Genomic DNA, 15,862 nt, shown 5'->3' on the forward strand with positions numbered 1-15,862 from the left:
GATCGGGCTGCCTCCATGAGCACGAACTTGCTCCACCTATCGTCGCGACCTTCCTCCAACTGCCACCATGACCTTCTTCCCTACACAGCTAGATGTCGCCGGCGACGCGCCCCCACGACCTCCAACACCCGCTGCTGCATCTGTGCTTCTTCTGCACTGCTGCATCCAACCATGTCCAGTCGCCATCGTTGCCCGTGGAAGAAGAGCATCTCCCGCCACCGCGAGATAGACTAGAGGTCAGAAATATCTGCCAGAGTGGTGGAGACAGGCATGGATCTCGGGACCAGGGAGGAGGTAGCCTCACGGTGGCGCTGGAAGAAGGTTGCCGCCCAAGAACAGGGCCGGCACAGGGAACTTTTTTGTACTCTCAAATGCATCGATGCGTTTTTGTGTGTATGAACATTTTACTCCAAGTTGTTTCTTTACATTCTGTGATTTCTCTAGAATTTGTAATGCATGATGACTGTTGAATGAATTTTGCAGCAATATGTCACAGTGAAAAGTTTTTTTTGGTGTTGTGTGTCAAAGAACACAAAGCACAAAAACATGAAACATGGGTGAAGTTCAGATATATATATGATAGGGGTTCAAGGGGATGTTGTGTGGCGCTAATTACTATATTTCCCCAACAAAATGTTCTGAAATTGTACAAGAAAGAATGGCGCTGAAAAATGGGAACCATGAATCGATTATATGTTCATGTGAGAATGTATTTATTCTATGAACTAAAAATTATGAGTTGGTTTTCATTTGTTGAAGCAACTTATTTTATTGGGATTTTGTGTATCTATGGATTATCGTTCAAAAATGATAATGGATTTTCTTTGTTTCTTAAAAGAACTTCGAAGTTCAAATTTAAATACACATGGCAGTTCGATGTTTATTCCAACACTAGAATTTCTCTCCATTGATAAATAAAAAACCAACAAGTTCAAACTAATAAAAATAGGGGATTTCAAAAATTTATAGAAAAAGTGGATTTTCGCTGTTTCTAGAAAAACCTAGAGGTTCAAATTGAAATAACGGAGAAGTTCAACATTTATTACAATCCCAAGAAGGACAAACTGAAAAAAAAGCATCTCAACACACATTTATTAAAAAAGGATTTTCTCCGCTAAAAAATCTCTAGAAATTTAAATCTAAAAAACGAAATGGCTAGATACTTATTAAAAAACTAGGTTTTTTATTCCCGAACTTGGAATTTTCTGTTACTAATAGAAATAAAGACAAAGAAGTCCAAATTTTAATTACATGTTTCAAAATGGCAAAAAATGACGTCCAACATTCAATTGCATATAATTCGACATATACACAAAAATGTGACAAAAGTTCAAGGTGAAAACATCGAGAAGTTCAAGTATTGCAAGGAATGCATTTCAGGTGAAAATAAAAGTATAGAAAAATAAAAGCTTAAAAGGTTTGTTGCAAGAAGTTCAAGTGCTCTGTCCGGAGAAGTTCAAAAATTCTTGCGAAAGAGGTTCACCTTGTATTTTCATGTTCCGTTTTTTCTGTATAAAAATCGAATACAATTCTTTACTCAAAATATAAAAAGGTGAAGTTCATATTGATATAACAAAGAAGTTCGGAGTTTATTAAAACCTAGGATTTACCTGTTCAAGAAATAAAAAACACAACGCCATTTTTTGCACTTTTAAAAACGGCTCATAAACAAAAAAAGGTTGCTAGAAGTTCAAGTGCTCGGCGAGAAAAAGTTTAAAAAATTCTTGTGAGAGAGATTCACCGTGTATTTAGATGTCCAAAATACATAAAAAAATATGTTGTTTTTTGTGTTTTAAAACAATTCTCTCAAAGCAGAGAGAAGTTCAAAGTGATAACAACCAGAAGTTCACGTACTAGATGGTGTGTATTTCATATAAGAAAAATACAATAAAGTCTAACAGAGTGAAGTTCAAACAGACATGCCCCAGAAGTTCAACTACTTCATGCAGTGCAAAAAACAACACGTCAAAAACAGAGTGAGGTTCAAACAGACATGACCGAGAAGTTCAACTACTTCACGCAGTGCGTTTCCATTTGCGATGAAGGCAGAAATCATGATCTCGCCATTTTCTAATTTACTTCAAAACGGCAGGAATGTTATTTGTGTAAGTGCAAGTCCTTGGTCGAAAAAAGTTAAAAAATATATTGTGATAGAGGTTTGTACAAAAGGAATATCATTTGTGTAACACTAACGAATGGATGAGAAAATTACAAACAAAAATACGTCACAGAAGTTCAACGTGAAAACAACATGAAGTTCAACTACTACACTGAATGAATTTCAGATCAAAAACTTTTAAAACCGTTGCGAGTATGAAAAAATGATCAACACGGGAAAGTTGCGTGTTTATAGCAGCTTTCCATCGGTATATCACTTGCTCAATTCGGGTGAGTGGATGGAGAGCTAGGAGCAGTGGATAGAGATATACAAGCTAAAAAAGCACGTGAAAAACAGAGTGAAGTTCAAGTACACGTGCCGAGAAGTTTAGGTTCTTCACGCGGTGCATTTTCGAAGAATTAGTTTCGCGATAAAGGCAGAATAAATGATCTCATCATTTTCCCAGTTACTTGAAAACAACTAGGAATTAGAGAAAACCATCAACATGAAAAAGTTTCGCATTTTCCATAGCTTTTCAGCGGTATATTATTTTCCCCATTCTGATAAAGTATGTAGAAATTATGCCAAAAATACATTTTTAGGAATTTTTAAATTTGACTTAAAACCGTAATGAATTTGGAGAAACTGTATATACAAAAAGGTTTCGCATTTTTTCAAGCTTTCCAACACCGTATCATTTGTTGCATTCGGGCGTACGGTTAAAAAATTAGCTCGAATATACAAACTCGATGGAACTTGTACTGTTTTCTTAATTACTTTTAAACCGTTCAAAATTTAAAAAACTTTTAACATGAAAAAGTAGCACATTTTCACAAGCTTTCCAACGCCATATCATTTGCCTCAAATGGATTAGCCGTTTACAAATTACATTGAAAATACGAACTCGGCTATTCGGTTTGTGAAATTTTATGATTTTCAAAATTACTTTTTATCCATAGTTAATTAGAGAAAACTTTAAACATGTGAAGGAGCGGTTTTGCAGCAGCTTTCCAACACCATATTATTTACCTCATTCCGATAAACGGTTTAGAAATGCGATCGAAAATACGATTCACGTTTTTTGTTTGAAGGAAAAGCGGTTTTAAAACTGCTCTTAAACCGTTTACATTTTGCCAAAAATTTAACTTGGGTCATAATATTGGTGTCCATAGCTTTCCAACGGTTTATCGCAAGCCCCATTTGGACACATTTTAGTTGAAGTTCAACCTAGTACTCAGAGAAAGTCAGGCGCGTTACTCGGGAAGTTTATGTTGTGATCAGAATATCAGAATATTATTCTGATCCCGTGATATATATATATATATATATATATATATAATGATGTCATACAAGTTTTATACCAATATGGTATGGATTACACAATAAGGCTACAATACGAAGTCTAATATTATATAATCTATTTATAAGAACATATTAAAATATGTAAGATAGAAATCAACTAAAATGCAAGGGAAATACGTTTTTTTCTATCATTAAGTGGCTGAAGATACAAATATATTGTAGTAAGTCATGGCACATGCCTCCGGCTGTATCACCATGAATTCACAAGCTATCATGATAGGGACTGAGAGGATGTTAGGTCTTAACCATCTCAAACTAATAGACGTGTTGATGATTTTCTAGTTAGCATTAACTTTAGAATGATGGTCATGGCTACATCGAACAATTCTTAATGGCCGGATAAAACCTAGAACTTAATTTAATATAAGAAATAAAAAGTGGTAAAAAATTATCTTACATAATGAAATTTTGTTTGGACTAACATTTTTTAGATATATGGTTCATCGGAAATTATTGTTGTGTGAAAAACTATAACAATTTTCTCTATAAAAATCACAGGAAATATAAAAGAGATAGCAATATTTTATCATTATGATTGTAGCTATAACGTCCAACGTGATAAGAAATCTTACAGCGTGACCATAGCTAGATATATTTTCTATTAAAAAAATTCAAAGTAAGAAACAAAAGTAGGTAGCAATGTTTTACTTCTTACTTTGCAGACACTACATAAGAAGATAATATGAAGATAGCGATATACATGTATTGCTTCTTCCATTGGCAAAATAAGAAATGTGCATGAGATACATTAATCTATAGTTGATCACGAGGATAGATGCTCCCGGGTGAACATTAAGATAAAACAAAATAGCAAAAAAATTAACATCAAAGATTTAATGCGATTTGACATTGGAGGAGCTCAGGATAGCAAATACAAAATCATTGCTTCAAAATTTTAATTATTGAACAATTCTCAAAACGCCGATTTGATTTTTGTCCAGAGCTCCTCTGATGCCAAAACTCGATGGAATTTGCGCAACCCTAGAAAACGTATGCATCTTTGTGCGAGTAAATTTCTTTATGTATTTTTTTTTTGCTATTCTTCTTATTTTAATGTTCATCTCCCTAGCACCAAAAGGACGTCCTTCATGAGCATATCAATATGAAAGGGTTATTCTAGTATAAAAGTAGTTCAACGTGAATACAATAGAGATAATCATACTCATTCAACAATTTTGCATCAAAGGAGAATCGAGTTCATGGTGACCAGAAGCGAGTGAGATGTGTCATGTTGACAAGGACTAAAATATCATACAGAGGACACGTATAACATATACCAGCTAGAGTACTACTGTACTAGGCAAAGGAAGGAATATGGTGTAGTGAAAAGAATAACATGAAATTGAAGCACAAATCATTCCAAGATGTGATAATTTATTTACTGTCCCAAAGCAAACAAATTGACACAAACACCGTGTAATGACAGAATCAAAAAATTTACAAGTTGTGTCGATGGACTTACAGTTTTTCGCAATTCTTGCTGCACGCGCGCATATAAAAACACTATGTTAGATGTGTAGACCATGACACATATTTGTGCAATATGAGCATGTGTGAAATTCATATGTACGACATTATACTGAACATATTTATAAATGCAATATCACAGTGGTGATGAAGCTGGTGAGGAAGAAAACTTAGTGTTTAGATTATGTTATTTGTTCTAAATTCCCTTTAAGATAATTAGGAAGCATAGTAATTATGTTTTAACCCTTTGGTGTCCAATTTTATATTGAAATTCAATCAAAAAAGTATAGATTGAGAAGAATGAGTACACTCAAGTTTCTCTACATTAGCAATTAGAATATGAAAACTATTTAGATTAGTCAAGCAAAAAAATCATGAATTATTTCTGTAGTGCTATATATATCATCATTTACGGTTTTATACAAACATTCAGGTTGAAAACAATGTTCAGAGTACTATACCAAAAATGTAATGACTTCGTCATACAATACATGTAACTAAACTATAGAAAGTTATTTACCTACACATAAATAAGTAAAATTGCAGGCAACAATGTCTTAATAATGATGTCATTTATGAACTTACACTATTCTAATATTTATACAACAATAATGACCAAATTTATGCACTAGGGAATGTATCTCAATCCAAAATGGCATCTATAAAAATACAAAACAAATCTAGCTGCACAAATGCGCGGGTGACCCTGCTAGTTGATTACTTATCCCACTATAACATGTAAGAAAAATATAACGACACAAATAATCAAAAAATAGGCATGCCACCAACTAGATGACAAGCTCATCATAAACACACTCTAGATGTTTCTATAAATTGTCTCGCCTAATCACACACTAGAAATCACTTTGTTAGATTGTATGCTTTAGGGACCTTAACAATATATTTAAGGATAATGAGATATACAATAACACACTATACACGAAAGTATACATATAAACTCTAGTGAAAATGACAAAATTAATACATGGAGTCATGCAATATACCATTTTTTACTCCATTTCATTTTTAGGTGATTTAGACTAAATATCTCGCTAAAATAGATAATGTCGCAAAAAGTAACACTGAACAAATTTAATTGAAAATAGTATTTAAATTTAGCACAACACAATTGTTTATTACGATGCACCTTATAATCGTATAAGAGATAACACTATATTCAATGTTCAGTGGCATTGCTAAGTTGTTACTTATGCACACGAAATAAGGGAGGGGGGCAATACACTCGCTAAGACAACAATTAAATTAAGATATATTATAAATAGTTCTTTATTTTTTGTATAAAACTTGTATTAATTAATTGGAGACACCACAGGAGGCTAAATGCTAATACTTGAGAACACAAATTATCTCTCATGTGTCTAACAGACGTTGCCATTCGGAGGATGAATACCTCATGGCATTCCTTCTATAGATACATGGAGAGTTTCGGCCGGTTTATGGATTTACGGGTATACTTCTTATATAATATCAACACATTACACAAAACCTAATGTGAAAAATGATTATTTTTTTCTTTTGTTACACGACTATGTTACTTGCCGCACTTTTTATCCTATGAAGAGTTACACATGATGAACATATGAAGGTTCAGCTTTTAACATAAAAAAACACTTCGAGCAACTTTTACTCACAATTTTATTTTCAATTGTTATTTATTCAAAACGCAAAATATCACCTCTCGCATTATATTTTAATATTATTTATAACTAGCAAAGCTAGCTAGGTTGAAACCCTGGTTAGTGTTGTTGGGGGGTTGAAACCCTGGTCAGTGTTGTTGGGGACAAGTGAAGTTTTATTTGTGTTGTAGAACTTATCACTCATGCAATAACCTTCTAGCTCCCTAGGAATTGATACACTAGTTTCTGAACCGAGGAAAAACCTAGTACTAGGTACAAATTGCTGAGCTTGGGAGCCCAATCACCTTACACAATGGCAGATCTTGGGTCAAAGTGTTAGAACAAGGCCTGCTACTGACCTTACATCATATACTTGGTGAAAGTAGCGAGCAAGTTTATGTCAAATACAATATCCAACTAATTTACAAACCAATCCTTTGCCCGAACGAGATGCAACTGTTGGATGGGATGCTTTAGGGCCGCCATGATCCTTTTGTTGAAATGTGAGATGGGCCTAGAGCCCATATGACAATTTCAGATTTGATCTCTAAGGGCCCATGTAGGTGGCATGACAAGGTGGTGGGAAGTTTAGTTCCACCATGCTAGTGGAAGGAAAGTTGGAGTGGTTTATAAGGGTGGCTCTTCTACATGATATTTGAGCTTGAGAAGAGAAGAGGCCCTCGCGCGCTCCTCCTCCGCCGCCCGCCTCGCCTCGCCTCGCCTCGTCACGACGCGAGTTGCGGGAATGAGCCGAGCCGAGCTCACACCTATGCGCTTATTTTTTCCAGTCACTAACGGAGAGGTTCTGACAGCAGGGCCACGATCCGAGACGTCAGATCGTGGGCTGTCACGGACTCGGACGTGGGTCAAGCCCACGTCTCTCCACGCGGCTGCGTCTATATAAGTGTGCGGTGTCCCCTAACCCTAGCCGCCACGAACAGATCACATCTGCTCACGCGCACGCCCACCGTCGTTCCTTTGCTGCTGCTGCCGCCGGTGACTCCATCCCGTCCGCCGCGTACACGGTCGACGGGAGAGCAGGTCTCCGAAACCACGCCCTTCTGGTTCCTGCACGGGGTGAGGGGCGAATAGGTTTTTGGGCAGCGATTACGCAACTGCTCGCTTCCGATCGTCTACTTCCTCTACGTCTGCGTCGCCTTCATCATCACCATGTCCACCGACCCCGACCGTGCAGCCGCCGAGAAAGCTGAAGCCGACAAGACGGCCGCCGAGGACGCCGCTGCTGCCACCAAAGCCGCGGCCTCTGCATGGCCAACTGGAGGGTATAACTCGTTTATCCCGCTCCTGATTAATTTCATATTAGCAGTACTAGCAGTATGTGTAGATTTGTCTACTGTTTTCTTAGTACGTGCATGTTTAGATCAAAGTCAGTACGTCATCAACTTAGTCAATGTCATGCTAGTGATTTACTCGTGGATTAATTTAATCGAGAAATTGCCTATTTACTCAACAATCCAAAAACCTATTATGTGTAGGAATTTTTCGGCAAGTGGCTTTGCCGCAGCACTGAAACCGGATAAGTTTACCGGTACGTATTTTAAGCGTTGGCAGACAAATACCACTTTATGGCTCACGGCTATGAACGTGTTCTAGGTCACCGGTGTGTCCACGGGAACGATTGCTCCTGAACAGGAGAAGGCGTTCAGGGAGGCAACCACTGTGTTTCTCGGAGCAGTTCTTAGCGTGATCGGAGATAAACTGGTCGACGCATATTTACATGTGCATGTCACCAAGGACTTGTGGGAGGCGCTCGAATCTAAGTTCGGGGCCGCCGATGCAGGGAGCGAGATGTATATTATAGAGCAGTTCCACGACTACAAGATGGTTGAGAATCGTCCTGTACTGGAGCAGGCTCATGAGATAATATGCATTGTTAAGGAGCTTGAGCTTCTGAAGTGCGAGTTACCGGGCAAGTTTGTCGCGGGCTGCATAATCGCTAAGCTCCCCAATTCCTGGAGGAACTTTGCCACCACTCTGAAACATCAGAGGCGTGAATTCTCTGTGGAGGATGTCATTGGCCATCTGAGTGTTGAGCAGAATTCGAGGGCAAAGGACTCGCACGGAAAAGGGGCCGAAGGGACTTCTGTTGCCAACATGGTGAACCAGAGGAACTTCAACTCCCACAAGTTCAAGGGAAAGAACGGTGTCCAACAGAATACCGACTTCAAGAAGAAGGGTAAGAAGACCTTCAAGAAGAACAAGAAGGATGAGGGTTGCTTTACTTGTGGTTCGACTGAACATTGGGCCAACAAGTGCCCAAACAAGTTTAAGAAGTCAGGACAGGACTCCAAGTCTGTCAACATGATTGTGGGCAACAATGAGAATGGTGCATCTGGGTACGGTAATTTATTTACTGTTTTTCAGTGTTTCAGCCTACCGATTGGTGGGTGGATATAGGTGCAGGTGTTCATGTGTGTGCTGACATTTCATTGTTCTCTTCTTACCAGGTCACAGGCCACGGGTCCTTATTGATGGGGAATGGTGCGAGTGCTTCTGTTCATGGTGTTGGCACGGTCGATCTGAAGTTTACTTCGGGAAGGATCGTGCAGCTGAAGAACGTGCAGCATGTCCCCGCCATCAAGAAGAACCTCGTTAGTGGCTCCCTTCTATGTAGAGAAGGGTTTAAGTTGGTATTCGAGTCTAATAAATTAGTTGTTACTAAGTATGGACTATTTGTTGGAAAAGGTTATGAGAGCGGAGGGATGTTCCGCCTTTCCCTCGCAGATTTCTGTAATAAAGTCATGAACCATGTTCATTCGAGTGTTAATGAATCTGAGGTTTGGCATTCACGTCTTTGTCACATAAGTTTCGGTGTTATGACGCGGCTAGCTAAGTTGGATTTAATCCCGAGTTTCACTTTAGCCAAAGGTTCTAAGTGCCTGTCATGTGTGCAAGCTAAGCAACCTCGCCAGCCTCACAAGGCTGCGGAGGAGAGACACTTGGCACCATTAGAACTCATACATTCTGATCTTTGTGAGATGAACGGTGTATTGACTAAAGGTGGAAAGAAATACTTCATGACATTGATAGATGATTCCACTAGATACTGCTATGTGTATCTGTTAAATACTAAAGATGAGGCTCTACACTACTTTAAAATCTATAAGGCAGAAGTTGAGAATCAACTTGAAAAGAAAATTAAACGATTCCGTTCAGATCGTGGTGGAGAGTACTTCTCGAGTGAGTTTGATTCCTTCTGTGCGGAACACGGTATTATTCATGAGAGGATGCCTCCCTATTCACCCCAGTCAAATAGGGTTGCCGAGCGGAAAAACCGTACTCTAACTGATCTGGTTAACGCCATGCTAGATACGTCGGGTTTATCCAAGGCATGGTGGGGGAGGCTATATTGACGGCATGTCATGTCCTGAATAAAGTTCTGATAAAGGATAATGAGATCACTCCCTATGAGAGATGGGCAAAGAGAAGGACAACACTCTCGTACTTGCGTACTTGGGGCTGTTTGGCGAAAGTCAACGTGCCGATCCCCAAAAAGCGTAAGCTTGGACCCAAGACTGTGGACTGCGTTAATTTGGGCTACGCTAAGAACAGCGTTGGCTATAGATTTCTAGTAATGAAATCTGAGTTACCTGACCAGAAGGTCGGTACAATCATAGAGTCTAAGGATGCTACATTCTTTGAGGATATTTTTCCTATGAGAGATATGCAAAGCACTTCTAGACAGGAATCTGAGGAGACTCCTGAGCCTGCCATTCCTATGGAATATTATGAACGAACACATGATGAAAATCCTGAGGAGGATGACGAGGAAACCCTTGGTAGGGGCAAGAGACAAAGGACTACAAAGACCTTTGGTGATGATTTCTTCATGTACCTCGTGGATGATACTCCCACTTCTATCTCAGAAGTGTATGCCTCTCCAGAAGCTGACTACTGGAAGGATGCGGTCCGTAGCGAGATGGATTCCATCATGGCTAACGGGACATGGGAGATCACTGAGCGTCCCTATGGTTGCAAACCATTGGGATGTAAGTGGGTGTTCAAGAAAAAGCTTAGGCCCGATGGTACGATTGAAAAATACAAGGCCAGGCTTGTGGCCAAGGGCTATGACCAGAAAGAAGAGGAAGATATCTTCGATACTTATTCACCTGTTGCTAGACTGACCACCATTCGAGTATTACTCTCGTTGGTGGCCTCACATGGTCTTCTCATCCATCAAATGGATGTTAAGAAGGCTTTTCTGAATGGAGAGCTAAATGAGGAAATCTACATGCAACAGCCAGATGGCTTCGTGATAGATGGTCAGGAAAGGAAGGTGTGTAAGTTGCTGAAATCTTTATATGGCCTGAAGCAAGCACCTAAGCAATGGCATGATAAGTTCAATACAACTCTGACATCTGTTGGTTTCGTTGTTAATGAGGCTGACAAATGTGTATACTATCGCCATGGTGGGGGCGAAGGAGTTATACTGTGCTTGTATGTTGATGACATACTAATATTCGGAACAAACCTCAAAGTCATTGAGGAGGTCAAATCGTTTCTGTCTCAGAACTTTGAGATGAAGGACCTTGGTGTGGCTGATGTTATCTTGAACATCAAGCTACTGAGAGATAATGAGGGTGGGATTACACTTCTGCAATCCCATTATGTTGAGAAGGTGTTGAGTCGTTTTGGATATTCGGACTGCACACCATCTCAAACACCATATGATCCTAGCGTGTTGATTCAAAAGTCCAAAGGCATGGCTAAAGATCAGTTGAGATACTCTCAAATCATTGGTTCACTAATGTACCTAGCGAGCGCAATGAGGCCTGACATCGTGTTTGCTGTGAGCAAACTGAGCCGGTTTGTTTCCAAACCGGGTGATGTACATTGGCATGCTGTTGAAAGAGTTATGCGCTATCTGAAAGGTACTATGAACTATGGACTTCACTATACCGGAGACCCGTCGGTACTTGAAGGGTATAGTGATGCGAATTGGATCTCTGATGCTGATGAGATGAAGGCCACAACTGGGTATATGTTTACTCTTGGAGGTGGCGCTGTTTCCTGGAAGTCTTGCAAGCAAACGATCTTAACGAGATCGACAATGGAAGCAGAATTAACAGCATTAGACACTTCTGGTGTTGAAGCAGGATGGCTTCGAGATCTTTTGATGGACTTGCCACTGGTTGATAAACCGGTTCCAGCTATCCTTATGAACTGTGACAATGAGACTGTCATCACCAAGGTGAAGAGTTCAAAGGACAACATGAAGTCCAACAAACACATAAGAATGAGATTAAAAGCTATCAGAAAATTAAGAAACTCCGGAGTGATAGCGCTGGACTATGTCCATACGGCTAAGAATCTGGCAGATCCCTTTACGAAAGGGCTATCACGTGTAGTGATAGATAGTGCATCGAGGGAGATGGGTATGAGACCCACATGAGTTGCCATGGTGGTAACCCAACCTATGTGATCAGAGATCCCATGAAGTAGGACCTGGGAAACAAGCCAGTGGTGAACTGAGGAGAGTAACTTTACTAACCCACTCCGTTGGAGATGCAATACTCTCGGAAACTGTATGGAAGGATGACTACTGTCTTAATGTGTTCCAAGGCTTATATGTATAAGCAAGATGCTATCCTACAGAGCGATCTTTGGAGGAACACACCTATGTGAGCCCGACTGCTAGTCACAGTCTATCAGATTGGGGTGATCTCTAGTAAGCTCATGAATAGGCCAGGAGTGTGACTTATATGCTCCACCCGAGGGGTCAGCCTTCGGCAGCCCAGTACTAGTAAGACATGTGGTGAAACTTCTTTACGCCAAACTCACAATTCAAGGCATAGTCCATTGTTCAGTTGTGAAGGAGTGTAGCTACTTGCTCTAGGTGAAGCTCAACCTTAACAGGTCTTCACTGAAACACTAGTATATCAAAACAGCGTTTGGAACAAAGGACAAAGTGGGCCCCTGAGATCTGGTGGGGGATTGTTGAAATGTGAGATGGGCCTACAGCCCATATGACAATTTCAGATTTGATCTCTAAGGGCCCATGTAGGTGGCATGACAAGGTGGTGGGAAGTTTAGTCCGACCATGCTAGTGGAAGGAAAGTTGGAGTGGTTTATAAGGGTGGCTCTTCTACATGCTATTGGAGCTTGAGAAGAGAAGAGGCCCTCGCGCGCTCCTCCTCCGCCGCCCGCCTCGCCACGCCTCGCCTCGTCACGACGCGCCGCGGGTTGCGGGAATGAGCTGAGCCGAGCTCACACCTATGCGCTTATTTTTGCCAGTCACTAACGGAGAGGTTCTGACAGCAGGGCCACGATCTGAGACGTCAGATCATGGGCTGTCACGGACTCGGACGTGGGTCAAGCCCACGTCTCTCCACGCGGCTGCGTCTATATAAGTGTGCGGTGTCCCCTAACCCTAGCCGCCATGAACAGATCACATCTGCTCACGCGCACGCCCACCGTCGTTCCTTTGCTGCTGTTGCCGCCGGTGACTCCATCCCGTCCACCGTGTACACGGTCGACGGGAGAGCAGGTCTCCGAAACCACGCCCTTCTGGTTCCTGTACGGGGTGAGGGGCGAATATGTTTTTGGGCAACGATTACGCGACTGCTCGCTTCCGATCGTCTACTTCCTCTACGTCCGCGTCGCCTTCATCATCACCATGTCCACCGACCCCGACCGTGCCGCCGCCGAGAAAGCTGAAGCCGACAAGAAGGCCGCCGAGGACGCCGCTGCTGCCACCAAAGCCGCGGCCTCTGCATGGCCAACTGGAGGGTATAACTCGTTTATCCCGCTCCTGATTAATTTCATATTAGCAGTACTAGCAGTATGTGTAGATTTGTCTACTGTTTGCTTAGTACATGCATGTTTAGATCAAAGTCAGTACGTCATCAACTTAGTCAATGTCATGCTAGTGATTTACTCGTGGATTAATTTAACCAAGAAATTGCCTATTTACTCAACACCTTTTTATATTAAGAATATAGTACTCCCTCTGTCCGAAAAATACTTGTCATCAAACTAGATAAAAGGGGATGTATCTAGATGTATTTTAGTTTTAGATGCATCTATTTTTATTCATTTTGATGACAAGTATTTTCGGACGGAGGGAGTAATTGAGAGCATTGACTGACTGCATCAATCAGTGCCCAGTAAGCTATTAATTGCATGTGTAAGTGTATTTGGTTGAAGTGGTGTTGAGTTCTTTAGTCAGCTTTTTATGACTATCGATAAAAAAAACCATATGCGGTCATTGACTGCTGATACAACTAATGTATTACTCCAAAATGTGAGATTCGAGTCAGTAGAGAGAATGACATGAGATATTCTTTGTCACTGGCTATGACTGTTCTGCCACACAACTGGCAGAATAGTCGTAGTGATTCAGTGTCAAGTCCATGTGATTAGTCTGGTTGTAAGCTATAAGGAACATTTTAGACATTCATACATGTTCAAATATGCTTGAATGGGTTGTGCCTATGAATTCCTAGAAAAAACCTTATGGAGTTCTCCCTCGATTTAAATTAATTATCACTCAAACGGATGTATTTAGCACGAAAATACATCTAGATACATTCGTTTCAGCGGTAACTAATATGGATTCACTAGTAGAAAAAGGGGCAAATCTGAGACACATTAGTGCCGGTTTGATTTTGAGCCGGCACTAATGTGTCCATTAGTGCCGGTTCCAACGGCTAGCCGGCCGCTCTCATTAGTACCGGTTCATGGCGAACCTTTAGCACCGGTTCGTGGCACGAACTGGTACTAAAGAGAGTGGTGGCAGGATGTTGTCAGTCTGGGGCCCGTCCAGCACCTTTAGTACCGGTTTGTGCCACGAGCCGGTACTAAAGGTCGACGTACATAAACCCTTCGTCCACCTGAGCCACTGTGTTCTTCCCCTTCCCCTCACTTCCTCTGTTCTTCCCCTCTCTTCCTCGAGCTCCTCACAAATTTTGCCCAAAATTTGTCAAGATTTGAAGGCCCCCATCCATTCAAATGATCACAAAGGTTAGCAACTTTGTCCTTTCAAATATCATTGCTAGATTAGCTCTTGCAATGCTTTGTATAGTGATTAATTTGGGAGGAATTATATTTTCTAGTATTTGATTAATATGCAATTAGAGGTCAAAAATAACACTTAGTTTGCATATGTAGGTGTAGTTTACTTAGTGCCTTCTAAATCTCCGTCGTAACCACCGTCGATCGCCCGCACCGTCCCGTCGCCGGCACCACCTTTTGGTGAGGCTCTTGTTCATGAATGTTTTACATTACCAAATTGATGTTTGTGTGATTTGGATATATAGTTACTCGTATAATTGTCTTATCCGTATTTTTCTTGTTATACATAGTGCCATGGTTTTGATATCCGTCCCCGTCGGTCCTCGTCCTTGTTATGATTCGGATGTGGTATATTCTCTTTTAAAACTAGTTGTTGCATTTCGTGTTTATGACAAGTTATGCCCATCAAGTTGACATAGATATTTTTATCTAGGAGGTATGTGAACCGGAAATTCCAACCGACCCTATTGTCGAGAGGTTAAATTTAGTTGAAAGATAAAACGAGTATTTGAAAGAAAAATGTCACACCCTAGCTAGTCATGCATTAGAGTGTTGCATCATGTTTACTCTTTCATCAGAAACTTGAAATGGGGATCTGTGAAACCCTCAGAATCATTTTTGAAAATGATCCAAATAAAAATTTCTCCAAAAGGGTCCAAGAAAATGCTCATGTTGCTCTCTGAAAATATTGGACAGAGATAAAAATCAAACCAATATTTTTAGTGGCTCATGGACATTTATTTTGGGCATTTGGAATTAATGCATAAATATTTGCTTTGGAAATATATTTCTATACATATTAATATATGTCCAAATATTATGCCAATTATAAAGGAGCTCTGGAATAATATATCTAGCCCCTGCAAAAATTGGCATAAGTTAAATAAATGATTTAATATATTATTTAAATCAAAACAAATGTCAGAAATTAGAAAACAGAAAAAAAAAATAAAAGGGAGAAGCTTACCTGGGCTCCTCCCTGTGCAGCCCAGCCAGCTGGCCGGCCCAGCCAGCAGGCGGCCCAGCCCGCCTCCCTCCTCTGTCGTCTTCGTCCCGACAGAGGGAGGGGAGTGTGGCCGGCGCGCGCGCGCGCCACCGCGCCATGCCACCTCTCTCCCTGCTTGCCTGCCCTCCCCTCCTCGCTCGATGCCCCGGACGACGCCACGCCTCCCCCCTGCTCTCTCTCACTCTCCCCCGGCTCCCCCCTCCTCTCCCTCGCTCTCTCTCTCACACGGCCGAACACCACCGTCGCCGCCGTTCGCCA

Source organism: Triticum dicoccoides, chromosome 4A, assembly GCF_002162155.2.
Source record: "Triticum dicoccoides isolate Atlit2015 ecotype Zavitan chromosome 4A, WEW_v2.0, whole genome shotgun sequence".
In the NCBI taxonomy this organism is placed as follows: domain Eukaryota; kingdom Viridiplantae; phylum Streptophyta; class Magnoliopsida; order Poales; family Poaceae; genus Triticum; species Triticum dicoccoides.